The following is an 18,932-nucleotide window of genomic DNA, read 5'->3' as shown; positions in this document are numbered from 1 at the left end:
TCTGCCTTTATTAGGACTATTCAGGATGTCTGCAGAAACTAATAAACAGCTATTTTAAACAATAATTAAAGCTTGCTTTCTTGATCCCATGTCTGTTACTTTAACATCTGTCTCCTGAACTTTTATCAGTGCCCTGGTATCAGTCCCCTGATATTTATCAGTGTCTGATAAATATCATTAAATCCACATGGATTAGAAGGGAGATCTCACAATGTAGATCACCAAATTCCTACATGTCCATGAGCATTCATCAAACTGTAAATTTTCAAACTAAAACTAAGGACATTGATAATATAACATGTAAACATTAAAATCAATTTACAACTCTACTTGTGATATTCTATAATTTTGAGAATAAAAATAACCAAGAAATATGTAAATAGAACATATAAGAAAAAAACAAACCAGTTTAACTCAAAGAATAGTCATGTTTTGGGGTCGAAGCAAATGTTTTTATATAGCATTTAGATTCAGAAATAAGAAAAAATGTGTTTTGTAAAGGTTCCCCTCGCTGACTCTTCCTATAAACTGATAGTGTGATTTTCTCTTGGGAGAGTAAACACTTTACTAACTTTATCTCAAACTTACCACCAGACCAGAGAGGAAAGATTGCTCCAAGATGAAGAAACTAGTCTCTGAAAAGACTCTGAAATATAAACCATAGATTATGAATCCCAGTTGACTAGCCATATTTCTTTGCACTAAAGCTGTCTAAACATTTTGAATTTAAAGAAAATACTCTATGAAAAGGCAGTTGGCTCAAGTCATCAATGAAAAACCACTTCTCTGTTAACATTTCTTTTATGTTAAAACAATTATTACTTTGAAAATTTCAAAATTATAGAAATGTAAAAAAGGATAAGATACTGGCTGATAAAATGACTAGGATAAAAAAAAACAGGTAACAAGTATTAGCAAGGATATGGAAAAATTTGAACCCTCATACACTGCTGGCACAGCTCCTTTGGAAAACAGTTTGGTAGTTCCTCTAAATGTAAAACAGAGTTACCAGAGGAGACTCAACAGTTTCATTCTTAGGTATATACTCATAAGAAATGAAAACATTTATCTACAACAAATCTTTTACATAAGTGTTCAAGCAGCATTGTTCCCTAATAGCCAAATAACTGAAAACAGCCCAACTATTCAACTAATGTGGGAGGTCCATAAAATGGAATATTATTCAGCCATATTCAGAAGTATTGATATACTCTACAACATGATAAATTCTTGATTCATTATGCTTAAGTAAAAGAAATCAGTCACAAATAATCACATATTATATAATTTCATTCATATGAAATGTCCAGAAGAGGCAACTCTCTAGAGGCAACAGTAGATTAGTGGTTGCTTAGGCCTGGAGGGCTTAAGGGGAAACAGAAAGTGCCTAATTGGTATGGAGTTCCTTTTGAGGGTGATAAAAGTGTCCCAAAATTGATTATAGTGATGATCACAGGACTTTGTGAATATGTGAAAAAATAAAAAACTATTGAATTTCACATTTTAAATGGATGAATTCTATGGTTTATAAATTACATCTTAATAAGACTGTTTTGAAAAAGTAGATGATATTACCAAAGTAAATGGCCATTTCTTCTACCTTTTATCTTATGGGGAGAACAACAGATTCAGAAGTGACACACTGCATCACTGAAATCAGGGACTCTTTAAAGGTGTTACGTTTTCTTCATTTTATTTCCAGTTCATACCAAAACACTTGGGATTAATAATCAAAATAACTTTATCAATCACCCAGATTGTCCCAGAAATTAAGATCTTTAGGATCATGAAGCCAAGAATGGAGAAGAAAACTGAAGATTTCGGTAGGTAGTTTGGCATATTCCACTGACTGGATCTCTGTTATTTTAGGGAAACAGGACTTTGGGTGGTGGTAGAAGGGTAAATCTGGATTTCTGTTTCCAGTCTAACATCAGGATCTGATCTTCTTTACATCTCTTATGATGATTTGGAAATTTTTACTTCCAAGTCTTTAAAAGAAAACCGGTAAAAAGAATAGAGCTTTTTCATTTTTATTATTATTATTATTTTAAATACCTGGTTGTTTTGTTTCAATGTAACCTTTAGACCATCTGCAAAGGTACAAACTTGTAACATAATGTGCAAGTGCTATTGTGAACAGTTAGCCAAGCTTCCATCCAGGAACAAAGGTGTTTGACACATACAGAGCTTATTGCCAATTTACTTTAAATAACTGGAATATTAGATTTCATTAGGATATCTCCAGGAAAGAATAGTCACCAAACTCCTGTCAGAAAATATAAGTTACAGTTGAAACAGAAATTACATTGCAGGTCATTTTCTGAGTATTTTAAATTCCTAAGTACCCATGTTCCGCCTGAATTTGAAAGTTAGCGACATTAAAAATATACTTTTCTATTGGAATTAATGAAATAAATACATGGAATTGCTTAGAAGTAAATTTTATACTAAAGAAAAAGAGATCCAAAGTAAGACCCATGGGATTTGAATACCAATTCTTGTCTGCCTGACCTTAGACTACAATGGTCGCTGAAATGGGCCAAGCCTCCATTCAAATTATGCTAACAATCCTTGAGATCAGTTTTTTCTCTTCATACCAATAGCAGAGGTAGGACATCCATCTAGAAAAATAAAGATGCTCTTAATAGTGAGAGATTAACATGAAAATGCAAGGCTTGCAAAATTCATATACATGTGTATATGTATATGTCAAAAGTTAAATGGAATCCACTGGAGACTAAAAAAGATGGCAAGTCAAAGAGCTTCTTTCAATTTTCAAGAGGTTTAAACCCTACTTCATCTTTTGGAGGCCACTTTGAATGCAGCTGTTATAAAAGGAGCTTTAAAGAAATGTAATCCATTTTTCATATAATTCACCCACTTAGAGCATATAATTAGCTTTTAGTATATTTAGAGGTAAGTCTAAACACCACTACAATCAATTTCAGAACATTTCATAACCTCTAAAAAAATTCAGTGCCCTTTAGTTACACCCTCATAGCCCTTGTTCCCATTTCCCATACCTAAGCAACCACTAAGCCTTCCGTCTCTATGGATTTCTCTATTCTGGACTTTCGTATGATTGGGATCATGAAGTCTTTTTTCTTCTGTGATTGGCTTCTTTTATTTAGCTTGATGTTTTCAAGGTTCATCCGTCTTGAAACATCAGTATCAGTACTTCATTCTGTTTTATTTTTTATTTTTCATTCCTTTTTATACTTGAATAACTTCCCATTGTAGAGATATACTGCATTTTGTCTACACATTCATCTGTTGTTAAATAATTTTGATATATTGTCTTCCTTAATTCTATACAAAATTCTAAGGGGTTTACCCATTTTGATTATTGGAAAATTGAAGTAACTTTGTATATCATACTAAATTACTAAGTGGAGTTGCTGGGGCTTAAATGCATATGGCCTTCTGCAGAACCTGCAGTCTGTACTATGTTCCATCACCTTAAACATGTTTATCAGAAGTGGGCTAATAGTTTCATGTTTAGGATTTTTTCAGTAGGCAACAATCAACTACTTACAGAAATAGCAATATACAATGGTTATTTATTGCATCATTTATAAAAGTGAAAATCTGAGCACAATTATACTACACAATAACTATGGCTTTGTTAAATAATAGTATATCCATGCTGCCAAATATTATGTAGCCATAAAAATGGAGTTTTCAAGGGGCGCCTGGGTGGCTCAGTCAGTTAAGCATCTGCTTTCAGCTCAGGTCATGATCCCACGGTCCTAAGACCAAGCCCCGTGTTGGGCTCTCTGCTCAGCTGGGAGTCTGCTTCTCCCTTTCTCTCTGTGTGCTCTCTCTCTCTCTCAAAATAATAAAGCCATTTAAAAAGGGGAGTTTTCAAAAAAAAATAATGGTACAGAAAATTGATGAAATCATAGTCTTAAGTAAAAAGAAATATTATTAAAATACCATTTATATTTATATACAGCAGATCCCACTATTTCATATGTTCAATATTCATAAAATATGTAGCATAGTATCAACTTCATGGGGATATTGGGAAGATTAACATATGCAATGTGTTTACAGCAGTACGTATACACATTTATCTGTTAGCCACACACACACACAAATACCAAAGTATAAATATATACACACAAAAATTCCCAGCAGAAAAATTGTGGATGGTTGCAATTTCTTAAAATATTTTTCTCTGTATTTTCTATCCATTCCATAATAAACTCCTAAAGGGTAAAGTTGGTGGAAAGAAATGTCTTAAAGACAAGTAACAAAGCAATAAAACAAACAGAATCATTTTGTTTAACCTTTGTTTCCATAAGATTAAGGGGCAATTTGAGCCCAAGTAACCACTTCAGGTTTATCCTAGAACATGAAGGCGGCACCATAAAAATAATTCCAAAACTCTATCTAACTTACATCCCTAAGTGTGAAAAAGTGATTTCTGTTTATAGACTGAGGCCTGTTTTGAAAAGGAGATTACCAAAATGATCCCAGTAAAAAAACAGATGCTTAGCAATCTTGAAATGTACGGTAGGCTATGTGACAGAGTACGTTTGCCACTGTCAGATGTTGCTTATTAACCCCCCACCTAGCAAAGCAGGCAGTTAGACTGGGGAAGAGCCTGCAAAACCATTTTCTTCCCAGGAGACAATTTGTTGGTATGTCAGCTGCAGAAGACAGTTTTCCGAAAATCACTCATATCTTCTTTTTAATAGCTCATACTTAATTAACACTCTTTCTCCCTCCATTTTAAACCAATATAAGACAGCTGTCAAAAGCTGATTTAACTTGCCCTAAGTAATGTTTCATTAGATATTAAAAGCTTTTGTATCACTTTTGCATCCTGCAGATATAGAGAAGAGAGAAGAAAACACAGGAAAACAAAACCAAACCCTAAGAGGAATTCATTTACACACACCCACCTGCCTTTCAACCGCCATGCCAACACTAACACAAGAGGAACTTATGGGGGTTCAGACTTAGGATGACAGGTCCCGCTTCTTTCTCTAAGTGTATTTTTAGAGTATTCCTTTGCAGATTAAAAAAAAATAGTACGGGTATACAATTCCTTATCTGAAATTCCAAACAGTAATAAATAAATAAAGCTCTGAAAGCCAGAGATTTTGCAACTCATTTTGTGATAAAAGGTGACCTGACCTGAACTGATCTAAAGCCAAGTCGGTGCTACTTACCATGCGTATCCATACTTTTGCTTGTGAAGGATTAATGTGCATGAATACAAGAGGTTGTCTCAGATCCCACTAAAGGTATAGGCTATTATAAAGTGTATGTACATCATAAACCTCCTCGATTTCAAAAATTTCTCAATTCCAAATCATATTTGGCCATGCTGGTTTTGAGAAAGGGAATGTAGGCCTGCATATTCATATTGAAAAAACATTGTTCAAGGAAAGCATGAAAATTAAAACTAAAATTAAAATGTTATGCTACTACCAGAACCAACAAGTGTGAACATTTTGGTGAATGTTTTTACTGTTTTTCCCCCCTCTAGTTATATATACCTAAATGATGAATACAGTATTTTGTGACTTCTTGCTCCATTTAATACTATATCATAAACTTCTTTCCTCATAAATATAGATCTACCACATTATCATAATGGGATATTATAAACGTGCACTATGACATACTTACCCAAATCTCTGATTTTAGGTTATAGATATTTGGGATAAATATTTTAGGATATTTGTTTCAAAGTGATCACAGCCTTAAATCACACTGTGCTAAATATCTTAAAGTATCACTATTTTAGAAGATAGAAGTGTAATTGCTGAGTAAGAGAACAGGAGTATATTACATTTTGACGCATATTTTTCAGACTGCCTTGCAGAAGTAGGATACCGATTTACATCTTCAGCTGCATTGTGAAACAGTGCTCCTTTTCCCACACCATCACCAGCACAGAGTTTAAAAATCTTTCAGGGGCACCTGGGTGGCTCAGTGGTTGAGCATTTGCCTTTGGCTCAGGTCATGATGCCAGCATCCTGGGATCGAGTTCCGCATCAGGCTCCTCCCAGGGAGCCTGCTTCTCCCTCAGTCTATGTGTCTGCCTCTCTCTCTATCTCCCATGAATAAATAAAAGCTTTTTAAAAAATCTTTCAAATATTTAACACAAGCCGTACATGCCCCCCCCCCCATCAGTTTTTACTATATATTTACCTAGAGGGCCTGACTATATTAGACAATAAAGTTATCTAAGGAAAGTAATCTAGGGAGATAAAACCATCCAGCCTGTGCCCTATTCTGCACATTAAAAAAAAAAAAAAAAAAAAAAAAACACAGTCTATTTTAAATGACTGTTACATAATATATTATTTTCTTCTGGACTTCTAAAATGAGGGAACCAAAGAAGACCTTTGTGTCCAAATTCTTTCCACAGCCCAACTTCATAACAAAGTAGATCAAGAGTTTTGTCAGATAAACTAAAAATGCTACCACCTGTTTGCACCATAATATTAATTCATATTCTAAGACATGCCATGGTCCAAAGCTCTCAGGAAAACATTCCTATAGGTGAGGGAGACAAGCAACCATTGGGAGATAAGGTGATAGAATATGTTTGTTCCTTAATTTACTAACTGCCTCACATTGATAAATCTTTCTGCATCTCATTTTTTATAGGTAAAATGAGAATTATTTAACCAGTAGCATAAGGTATGAAGAGATCAAATGAATTATTTTATGTGAAAACAATCAGCAAAAAGTAAGTGCATGATAAGTATTAGTTGGATTCAAACAAAAGTGGGTTTTCATGATTCTATTCATTCATTCAGCAGATAGGTTTGTGTATTTATTATTGTTACAGGACCCTTCTTACTTGATTTTGTTCTGCAAAACACACTTGGGGAAATACAGGTTCTGTTCAAATGTCTACTTTGCCATTTAATGACCTGTTCCTCTTTAAGTTGCTCATTTGCAAAGAGGAGATTTTATTTATTTATTTATTTATTTACTCACTCACTTATTTATTTATTTATTATTATTTTTTTATTTTTAAAGATTTTTATTTATGTATTCATGAGAAACAGAGAGAGAGAGAGGCAGAGACACAGGCAGAGGGAGAAGCAGGCTCCATGCACGGAGCCCGACATGGGACTCGATCCCGGGACTCCAGGATCATGCCCTGGGCTGAAGGCAGGCACCAAACCACTGAGCCACCCAGGGATCACCCAAAGAGGAGATTTTAATGCCTATTTCAGAGTAGTTATAAAAATTTAGAAATGTAATGTATTTTAAGTATGGAATATGGTGTACATAGTTTGTGCTTAATCATCTTGATAGTATTGGTGTTAAGTAGTCAAAATTCCCACCTCACTGCTTACATAGAGCTGGAGCCATACAGTGTTAATTTACTTACCTTTTGCTTCCTCTCTGGGTTCATGATCAAAGGTGTTCTACAAACTGGTCAGCCATTGCACCAATGCAGGACTCACTTCAAAGTCTGAAAGGTAAGGTGAAAATTAATCAGTTAAGCCAATTCCCACCCACAAACAAAACAAAAACTAAAAATATGTATCTTACTGAACCATGATCCATTCTTTAATACAAATAATGAACATATGAAAAGTAATGAACTATAGAGATTATGAGAGAACGTGCCATGAAAACCAGAAAACCCCAAAAAGAAATCTCGCTGAATAAAGAAGTTATTTTTAAAATAGCTACTCTTCTCACCAGCAAAGAAGAAAAAATAAAAGCCTATACTTTCAACAAAGTGCTCTGCTCTCCAAGGGAAATCTGATTCATAATTACATAATTAAAATTTTTTAAGGACATAATTTATTCTAAGTTAATAATGTTGAAACCCATTAATTTAAAAATAACAAATTTTTGTAGTGATGTGTATCTTATTCATAATCACTACATATTTGCCAACTAGTATTTTATACTCCAACACCATGGTCATTGATATTTAAAGAGCCATGACTATATCATCAAATAAAGACCATAGTTGCTCAATTACCTGGCAAGCTTGAGTGCACAATGACATTCAATCTAAATCATTACAGCAAAAGAACAGTAAAGCGATTCTGGCATTCAAATGTCTTTTAAGTTTGAATTAGCAATCTTCGTGGAAGAAAACAAAGCCCCAATTTATTTATGGAAATCTGGCCCTTGAAAAGGTCAGGGGTGAATCCCCAAGGAATCACTTGCTCAACTAGTCCAAAAAATTGTTTTTACCCTTCTACTTTCTCATTCTGAACCACAATGGGACCAGTTCATAGGACAAAAAGGCATTAACGAGGACTGCCTCTGCAGCTTTAATAGAAGAGTGAGTGAGCAGAGGTGGCATTATGGGAATTAGCTCAACTCTTTCGTGGACTGTGTTCCTAGTTTTAGTCATTGTTCTTAAGAGAGAAAGAAATGCAGTTCCTTGAAAATAAAAACGTCTAGTTTGTGTTGGTATAGGTGATCTCACCTGCTCTCCTGACATTTTAGCATTTGGATTTGCTCATGCGGCTTGATACATTTGCCAGTTGTGTGAAAAATGCATTCTCAGTAATTGCTAGGTGTGAAAAACAGCTTTAGTATTTTAAGACTGTTAAGATGGAAGTACTCGGTTCTTTTATCTAAGAAATCAATATGCGAGATGCTACTATGCAGTTGTCACCTTTGATAAAATGGATAGTGACAAAATAATAAATTTTTATTTTATAAATTTGAATTCTCTATTAAAACCTCTTCCCAAGTTTTGCAGAAGAATTTTGAAGCATGTTGTGAATTTAATGATTCAGGGACAGTTCAAGTGATTTTTAATATTCCAAAGATAAATAAGGGAATTTAGATAGAGAAAACTGGTATAACCAAAGCCACAATATATTCAGAAATTTTCCTACTGTGAAATTTTTCTAATAATGTGAAAGTTAATATGAATTAATGTGAAGGTTTCCTCATAATTAAATTATCTCTAATTTAGAAATATTCAGCCTTCAGTTTTTTCTCTTGAGGTCATTAGGCATTGATAACATCTAAACTATTAGGCATTCAGATTAGGTTCAAGGGAGTTAACTCTATTTCTAACAGGGACTCCACTTCCAATAATATTTCCCTATCTATAATTACTATAGACAGGAGGACAAGGAAATAGGCTGAAGGATGTAGTCAACTTAAGCTGTTAACTATGTAAACAGAATGAGTGTGGGTGAGGACTGTCAGTTTCTACAGGAGGAAGAAATATGATAGGATCATGCTCAAGGCAGGCAGAGTTCAAGGATGGAATCAAAGGATCTTTACACCACTGCATTGATGGGAATAATCCTGAATAGCAGAAGATAAAACTACAATACTCAAAGCTACAGCTCACTCCTGTTAAGTGGAAAAGACCTCCTATTTCATTGTGCAATTAAAAAAAAAAAAAAAACAATCTTTATTTCCTAAAGTTGTCTGAACAAAATTTAAAAAGTTGTTAATATTTCCCTTCCCTTGGAGCTTTGTGGCTTATCTTGTTCTTAGGAGTCCTAGCATAGAATTTGAGTAAAGGATTCATCTTCCTCTTCATCCTGAGGTTGATGTTCTAAGAGATTTTTCTCTCTCATCCATGAACAGAGTTTTAGTTCAGGGCCAGAACCCTCAGTGCTCTATGTAGATAGGCTTTGTAGCACATCACAAAGTAGCAGACCTTCCTATAATATAATAAGAGGCTAAAAGTGATGAGGCAGCTGCTAATAAATTTCATTAACAATACTAATGATTAACCAATTCCCCTCCTCAAAATACTAGCTCTTTTGAGCTCCCAAAAATCAAAAGCAATCACTTCAAACATCCTCTCCTGCAAGAAGAACTTCATTAGTTTCAATTCAAAAAAGGTACTACAACAAAGGACATAATCTATTAAATAGCAAAGATAACTACTGATTTATAGTTGTATCATGAAATTGCAAGCCTTTTCCCCTTGTATTCTCCCTTTCTACTATTCCAGGCTGTAGTCAAAGGTCTCCCTTCTGAACTTCAAGGTAGATTCAAGAAAGCTGTTGCTTTCAGGAAGTAACACACAGATGGAATTAATCTCTTACCTTCGACTCCCTGGGCCAAATGTTTACTGTTCACTCCAAGCACATGATTACTGTTTTGGCCACTGCTACCAAGTAATAGAGTTGTGAGGTCAGCTGTTTGTTGGACCATAGGCAGGAAAGAAAGTTTGTATTGGCTGCTGTCACCATTTGCAACATCAGCTGATGTCAGGGACCAGTTAGAATAACCAAAAATAGAGTGGTTTAGATAAGCAAAAAACAAATTGCTTTTGCTGAAAAATTTATACCTAGAACCAGAACCATTTATCTTCTGGTATACATGTCTCTCTAGTTTCTTAGAATGAGCAGATGAAGAGCTCGGTTTCTATGGTCTTAGGGGTAAGCTACTTGTTTGAAAGAGATCACGCTAAAGTAGTGTTGCCAAATTTGAATAATTATTAAAATTTAAGTTGGTCAATTAGCTATCGTATGAACTAGGATGTTTCACATGATATGACCCTTCAATGATTTTATCATAGATAAAAATTTATCTTGATAGATAGAACAATGCACAGAAAGTATTACATCAAATAACTCAATTAAGTACTGGGCAAGGTACTTGAGTAGTCATTTTCCCAAAGAAGAAAATAAATGGCTAACAGGCATACAAAAAGGTGTTCAACATCACTAATCATCATGGAAATACAAATCAAACCCAGTGATATATCACCTCATATCTGTTAGGATGACTATTGTCAAAAAATAAATAAAAGGTAAATGTTGTCAAGGACATGGGAAAAAAGGAAACCCTTTGTGTACTGTTGGTGAGAATGTAAACAGGGACAGCCATTATGAAAAATAACATGGAGTTTTACCAAAGAACTGAAAATCGAACTACCCTAACAATCTCTCTTTTGGGCATATACTCAAAGGAAAGAAAGGAAATAAGGACCTTGAAGAGATAGCTATGCTTCCATGTTCATTGAAGCAATAGTTACAATAGCCAATATATGGAAATGACCTAAGTGTTCAGCAACAGATTAATGGATAAAGAAATTGTTATAGATAATAGACAGACAGATGGAAGGAAGAAAATCAATGCAGATGAACATGGAAACATTATGCTAAGAGAAACAAGCCAGAAACAGAAAAGAAAAAATTCATGATCTAATTTATATGTAAAATCTAAAAAATTTAAATACATAGAAGCAGAAAGTAGAAAGCAAGTGGAAGGGATAGGGGAAATGGAGAGATGTGGGTCAAAGTTGCAGTTATGTAGGATGAGTAAGTCAACATATCTCACATGTAACATGAGGACTAGAGTGAATAATACTGTATTGAATACTGGATTCCAGGATTTCAGGGACTCTCATGTCCTTTTGTCTCTCTGTCTCTTTCTTTCTCTCTCTCTCTCTCTCTCTCTCTCTCTGTCACACACACACACACACACACACCCATGTGTGCACACACACACAGAATGGTAACTATATAAGAAGTTTAGCCCAAGCATCCATCAATAGATGAATGGATAAAGAAGGTATGGTGTATATGGACTATTTTTCAGCCCATTTAAAAGAATGAAATCTTGCCATTTGCAACAACATGGATAGATCCAGAGAGTACAAAATATGAAATAAGTCAGAGGAAGACAAATAACATAGGATTTCACTCAAATTTGAAATTTAAGGAACAAACCAAACACAGGAGGAAAAAAAGAGACAAACCAAGAAACAGACTCTTAACTATAAAGAACAAAGTGATGGTTACCAGAGGAGGAGGGTGGGGGGAATGGGTGAAATAGGTGACAGAGATTAAGGGTACTCCTCATGATGAGCACTGAGTTATGTATAGAAGTGTTGAACCACCATATTGTACACCTAAAACTAATATAACACTGTATGTTAACTAGGCTGGAATTAAAAATATATTAAATTAAATAAGCTTTAATTTAATTATAATATAAATATATGTAAATTTTAATTTTAAAATTAAATATAGGGATGCCTGGGTGGCTCAGCCATTGAGCATCTGCCTTTGGCCTAGGGCGTGATCCTGGGGTCCCAGAACGGAGTCCCACATCAGGCTCCCTGCATGGAGCCTGCTTCTCTCTCTGCCTGAGTCTCTGCCTCTCTCCCTCTGTGTCTCTCATGAATAAATAAATAAAATGTTTGAAATTAAAATTAAATATATTCTCTAGTTTTAAAATATGTTAATTAGCTTGACTATACTAATCCATTCACTATGTATATGTATATCAAATTATGTTATACATCCTAAATATATATAATTTTCATTTCAAATATTTTTAAAGGGTCATATTTCACTAGCAGCAGTTACTTTGCTTCTGCTTTTCTTCTTCCCCATTTCACTGCGCTCAAATCACAGTCCAGGATTCTGAACAATGTACAGTTCCTCTGACATAAAATATGTAGGAAGCTCCAGTCCAGGCAGCTACCACTGTAATACCAAGCTCCTTTATTGCACACAGTCCTTACCTGACTTTCTCATAATTTATATTATCTTCTGGTTCTTATTTCTAACCCGTTATTCCCATTTGCTTGCCTGTGATTTAAATCCCTACGTGCCTAGGCTCTCTCATGAGAACTGGTCTGAATTTTTCAATCTAGTCTACTTGGCTTTGCTTCTACTTCCAAAGAAATTCAAGGTTCGCTCTACCTAGTTAGTAGATGTAAGAAAGAAAAAAGGTAGCTTATCAAACAGCACTCTCCCATTATCTATTTCCAATGGGTTTCCAGACACTTGCTGCAGAACTCAAAATAAGAATGGAGATTTTATATAGACCTGGGTGGGAGAACACGGGCTTAGATATTGCTGATGTTTCATCTGAACCTCAGAATTTAAATAAGAAATCAACAAATTTGTAAGACAACCTATAGCATTTATACCTTCATAATACACATAAACATCTAGTTAATCAATTAGGTTATATGAGCACATGAGAAAATGTTACTTGATTCTCTATTGTTAGTACTTCCTCAAAGGCAATTGAATTTGAGAGTTATAAAAAAAAATCTCGCTGAAAAGAACTCAAATACTCTTTAAAGTCTTTGTGCTTAAAAAGAAAGAAAATCTCACTTGGGTTTAGGTCAAAAGCTAAAGAACACTTGAGGAGAAATTAGAACAAAGTATTTTCTCTTCTCTTTCAAACAAAATAATTGTTAAACACACAGACACACACACACACAGATGTACAAACCATCCTTTTCTTCCATATAAAGACAAGCCTGGAGAGTCTTCCATGTGACCGCTCTTCTATTTAACACCCACAGTCCAGGCCCAGGCTTTTCCAGTATAGTTTTCACATATGGCAGAGCTCTCATACCACCGTAGACTGTTGTCAGAATCTTCAGAAAACAGAGAGCTCTGACGCCAGTTAGAAAAGGCGTGTGAATCTTAAATCCTAGAGCCCACAATCATCAGATGAATCCAATTTGAATATCAATGTATTCAAAAGTCATCACCTGCTATCTCACCCAGTTTCCAATTTGATCCCTCAGTAGGTCTTTTTTTTTTTTTTTTTTTTTTTTAATTAAGCTTCTGCCTCCTTATATATGGCCTGTTTGGGTTTTCTTTACATAGCTCTCTTCTTTCTTGACTGCACTTTATGTGAAAACAAACCAAAAACAAAATGCAGATAGTAAGTTATCATGTAACCTCTTTAACAAAATAGTAGTAGGGAACAAAGGCTATGTCAGCTGGGACAGAGGCGCTCTTATAAATTTCTCTCAGATATGAAGTTCTAGGAATTATATCTATATTAAAATCTAGTATTAAATCTCTACCCTGAAAGTTATGTATTGCTTTAAACAATTGAGGCTTGGGGAGATTTTATAGAAACATCTTTTTATTTTCGAAATCGAATATTTCCTTCTCCAAAACACCTTGCTCCAAACCTCATAGCTCCTCTTTCTGAGAACATCATTCTCCCAATCACCTGGGATAAAGACTACAGACTCAAATGTGACTGCTAGTTCCTGACCTCCTAATACATTGTAAAGTCTACAATTCTATGCAACATAAATTTCTACTGTTTCCTTCTATTTCTTCTCCCCTACCTCAGATCCCCTAAGATCTTCACAATGTCTAAAATCTAAGTGACATCCAATATTTTCTGTGTTCTTTTCCAGTCCTTCCTTTCCAACCTATTTAGGGAACAAATGACTTTGTTATTTCTTTTATCTGGCTCTTCTGCCCAGAATACCTGCCTATCGTTTCCATTTGCTCAATTCTCCTTCATCCTTCAGGCGGCAGTACAAATGCCTCCATGCTGAAAATCTTTCTTCTATTTCATAAATGAAATGACAATCATCACTCCCTTCTCTGAATTCCTATGCTCATAATCACTCTCTCCCTTGTTATTCATCTATTATCTATATTTTTTCTAGTAGACTATAACATCCTTGAAGGTAGAAACAATGACCAATTTAACTTCATTTTTCCATCATCTTCTGGAACGTAAATGGATATTTAAAACATTTATGTAAAAAAAAAAAGTTAACATTTTAGTGCTAACGCTTTAATAGATAAATTGGTCCTTGATTCTGTCTAGATAATAAATTGATTCTCATGGGCATGGAATAAATCAGCACAGCCAGGTGATGGGATTTTACTGTTTTATATTACTGCCATTTACCTGGTCACCTTTGTCATAAATGCCCCCGGCTCTACCCTAAATGGATCAGACAGATGTAAAACCCTTCCATTGAAAAGGGACACTTAAGGTCCAGACTGGCATGAAATTCAAATAGGGTAAGGTAGCAAGGAAGGAGGCTTATTTCTTGTTTCACAAGTCTAGTCAATATGACCGCCTCATTAATGCACGAAGTTAGCCTGAAACTGTTTTTTTCAAGTAGAATGTTATTCACTGAGGACCTTCAAAATCAGTACTCAAGTAGCCTGTTCACAGACCAGGCTCATACCTGATTCAACTTCCTTATTCCCCCAGAAATGGCCGGCCAACGCAACAGTGAATTAATAAATGAAAAGTTTCTTTTAACAGATTTTTGCATTCATTTGCAGGTTCAGTGAAAACCGGAAAATCAATTACAGAAAAGAGATTTAAAGTAAAATCGGGAGAAAAGAAAAGAATGTAAAATGGTGCACTTTGATTAAATATAACATAAAAGCAGGAGGAATTAAAAAAATAAAAAAAAAAAAGCTCACTTGGCAAGAGCTGTTCCTCTGGTAGCCCTGCATTCTCAATCAGAGAACTGCCAATGGCTATTTAAAGAAGAAAAACAGGAAATGGAGCTTTTCACAAGAAAAAAAATAATATTTGTCAAAGGCAGTTTATTACAGAATGTCATTTCCAGATGACTCCCTTGAACAGAGTAATAAAAATGATTTTAAAAATTAAATAGAGTCTTTGCAGACAAATATAAGACTTTGTGTAAAGGCAGACTATCAAGAACCAGGGCTCACCGTCAGTCAAGGATATGAAATAGAGGAAAATAAAAGCCATCTAGGAAAAAAGAACATCAAAGCCCAGTAATATTCAGTGGCAAACACTGAAGATTTTCACGAGAAATATGTTTAATATGTTAATGCATCAATAATGATTTTTGAGTCTTGCTTATATTAATACACTTTTGTGTTGGCATCCTGCACCAGAACTTTCAAGTCAGAGAAAATAATAAACTTTGAAAAGTGTATTTTCCCAAAAGCCAAATAGCAACAGAGAGACAGAGGAGGAGACAGAGACAGACAGAGATAGAGAGACTGTAGAGTCTAGCAGGAACCAAAATGTTCTCTTGCAAAAATATAATGACTTGCTTGCAGAAGAGGAAAACAGAAGAGTTGCAAAGTAGTAAGTTAAAACGTCTGCTGGAAGGACAGTGATAACTTCAGGTCAAGTAAGCTTAATCCAGTTAGATGAACAAAATTGTGTCCCCTGCCCCCCCCCAAAAAAAAATTCCTATTTTGAAGCGCTAACTCCCAATGTGACTGTAGTCAAAGATAGAGTCTGTGAGGAGGTGAGAAAGGCTCATAATCCAATGGGATTGATGCCTTTCTAAGAAGAGGAAGATCTCTCTTTTCCCACTTCTGTTTCTGCTAGGTGAGGACAAAAAGGGGAAAGTGGCCATCTGCGAATCAGGAAGAGAGCTCTTACCTAATTGACACCCTGATCTTGGACATCCCAGGTTGCAGAACTACGAGAAAGTTTTGTTATTTAAGCCACTCAGTCTACAGCCCTTTGGTACGGCAGCCCGAGCTGACTAATACATCCAAGTAAACTGTCAACTTGATTCTAGCCTTAGGATGGAAGAAATTAAATATTTTTCCATCCATTCAATAAATGAATATTTAGGGATCCCTGGGTGGCGCAGCGGTTTGGCGCCTGCCTTTGGCCCAGGGCGCGATCCTGGAGACCCGGGATCGAATCCCATGTCGGGCTCCCGGTGCATGGAGCCTGCTTCTCCCTCTGCCTGTGTCTCTGCCTCTCTCTCTCTCTGTGACTATCATAAATAAATAAAAATTAAAAAAAAAATTTTAAAAAAATGAATATTTATCAAGTCCACTCACAATCATTGTGCTAGGTGCTAGAATTTCAGTGATAAACCAAAGAGTCAGGCACCTTATCTTTAGAAGCTCAGAGCCTAGTTGGGACAAACGAAAGATGCTATTTAAACAATCACAAAATTATGTAATTACAAACTATGATAAAAAGTTTTAAAGAAGAACTTAAAGGACCTGTGGACGGAAAGAACAATGGGGCCTAATTCGGCGTGAGTGGCCAGAGCAGGCTTCTCGAGGAAGTAATAGTTGGGGTGAGAGAGAAAAAATAATCATTGTTAGTTGATAGGGCTAAAGAATAGGAGAAAGACCAGAGCTACACTGGGGAAATGGGCTGTGCAAAGGCCCCACATCAGTCAGTTTTTGTCCTTGCTCTTCCTTATGGATTTTGTCACTATTACGTATTGAAGTATGTGACATGGAAGCTTCAGTAAAAGTATTGTGTGTGTGTCAGGAAAAACAAAGTGCCCTTTTTAAATGGGGAAGAAAATAAAAACAATCTTAAAATTCATCAGAGATATCCTGGGGACTCAAAGATGATGTGACCTATGAGGCAGTTGGCAGCATTTGGAAATGATGGCAAGTGGAGACAAAACTAAATGAATTCCTTCAAGTTTCATTGCTCTTTCTGAGCTGCTTAACCCAAGCGGCCTGTGTTGTCACCATGGGAACAAATTCAGCGAAAGAAATCAATTAGTTAAAAATAAGAGTGAGAACAATGATAACCGACTCGATTTGCCCCAGTGTCCAACCTCCCTAGAACATGACTCACTATTGCTGGGGGAAGCAAGAGAAGAAATGAAGGTTCTTCCCCAGAGAGGAATCTGCTTGGCCCAACTTTCTCTAGTATGTCCAGCTACACAATCCACTGTTCCTGCTAAGTGAATGAATGAGTTCTCAGAGCAGTTCTTCCTCAGGGCCCAACTGGCTATGGTTATAGGGAGTGGAGTGGGAGCGTGCAACGGTTTCTTCACTGAGTGAAGGAGCTGTCGGGGAGAGCAGTGATCCACGCCTTGTACAGTTTTACACAAAGTCAGACATGTATGCTCTTAGGGAACATTTTAATTCTGCCAAATGATGATTAAAAATATAGCTCTGAATATACCACGGAAGCATCATTCATTTAGCATGAAGTTTCATCTGTCTATCCAAGATCAGAGATGCCATTTAGGGATAACACTGAATGTTGAGTCTGTCCTTAAGCCTTAATGTGAGATAGCTTCTTAGATCCTTTCCTGAGGTTTTGAGGGGAGGAGGGTAGTTTGCGGGCACTTGGCTAATGAGACTTAAAGTTATAAAATAAACAAAGGCTGAGGGGGTCTACACGGTCTTCATACAGTCAGCAATTTCGAATGGAGACAAGCCTGATTTTGTCACTGAGTGTCTTCAGCTTCATCTTCTCCCAATCGTATGTATTCTTTAAAAAAACAATTACCAGGAAGTTTCTGCAGCAAGTGTTTTGTTCATAGATCTACTCTGAAATGTTAACTTACTTTATTTTCAGGGGCAGAACTACAGCTCCTTTTGTAAAAGTTAAAACAGTCCCTATTGAAGACCCTACTGCCTCTGAATCGGAAGCATCCAAAGAAATAAGTGGTCTGAGGGAGAAAGCAGGTTTCAGCAGTTTTATTTGCAGTTTATTCATTCACAGCAAAAAGTCAAAGTAAAAGAGGGCCCTGTCTCTGAAAATGAATACCCAAAAAAGCCAAGAGGCCGAGTGCTGCATGCTTAATAATGCAGAGTGGCAGCAATGCATGGCGGATCTGTTCCACCGCCTATTCATTTCTGTCTGCACATCACAGGATGAAAAAAATGAACCTTTTGTCTCAACCCAATGACCAGAAGATATCCACAAAGGCCTCTGCGTTAGCATCAACATATTAAGTGATTGAAAAATAGGCCATTAAGCTAAAACAATTCGGTGCATGGAACGACATGGCAAACACAGATGAAAAGTGAGGATTTACTATTTGTGGGGGCTGATTTCTTATTATGACTAAAATAATTCACTTCTTGTGAGAAGTCCTCAGCAGTCTACTAGGTAAGGATTAGAGAGAAAGACCTGATCATTTGGCTTGTCATCGGCCCAGACGCCAGTATTCAGTATAGCTCTTGATTCCTCTTCCCCTGCCTGGTCTCAGACAGAAAGGAAGCAGGTAAATTAAGTCAAGCAGGCAACTAAGACTTCCTTGCCTTGTGGGTTGATGAGCTTCTCCTTTATCCATTTAGAAGATTATCATGTCCACCCTTTTAAAAGCAAGGCTTTATCAAGGCTTAGCTATTTCCTATTATACTAGCTATATCTGTGTCCTTTAGAAAAATCACTCTAAGCTTCAGTTTTTAACTAAAACATGACGTAGATAATGTTTAAGTGTCCCAATAAACAAACTATATGCCAAAAAAAAGTTTCTTTTATGGCACATTACTGTAATTTAAAAG

At 35.8% G+C, this 18,932-nt stretch overlaps 1 long non-coding RNA gene across 1 annotated transcript; it reads left to right on the top strand.

The window, feature by feature from the left end:
• The first annotated feature begins 6,657 nt into the window (after positions 1 to 6,657).
• On the top strand, positions 6,658 to 15,305 carry LOC140642304 (uncharacterized). Its single transcript, XR_012038782.1, has 3 exons — positions 6,658 to 6,712; positions 7,399 to 7,457; positions 15,000 to 15,305. It is a non-coding gene; the product is annotated as an uncharacterized lncRNA (long non-coding RNA).
• The last annotated feature ends 3,627 nt before the right edge of the window (positions 15,306 to 18,932 follow it).

The sequence above is a fragment of the Canis lupus genome, chromosome 11, assembly GCF_048164855.1.
Source record: "Canis lupus baileyi chromosome 11, mCanLup2.hap1, whole genome shotgun sequence".
Taxonomy (NCBI): Eukaryota; Metazoa; Chordata; class Mammalia; order Carnivora; family Canidae; genus Canis; species Canis lupus.
This window is presented reverse-complemented; position numbering and strand designations above follow the sequence as displayed.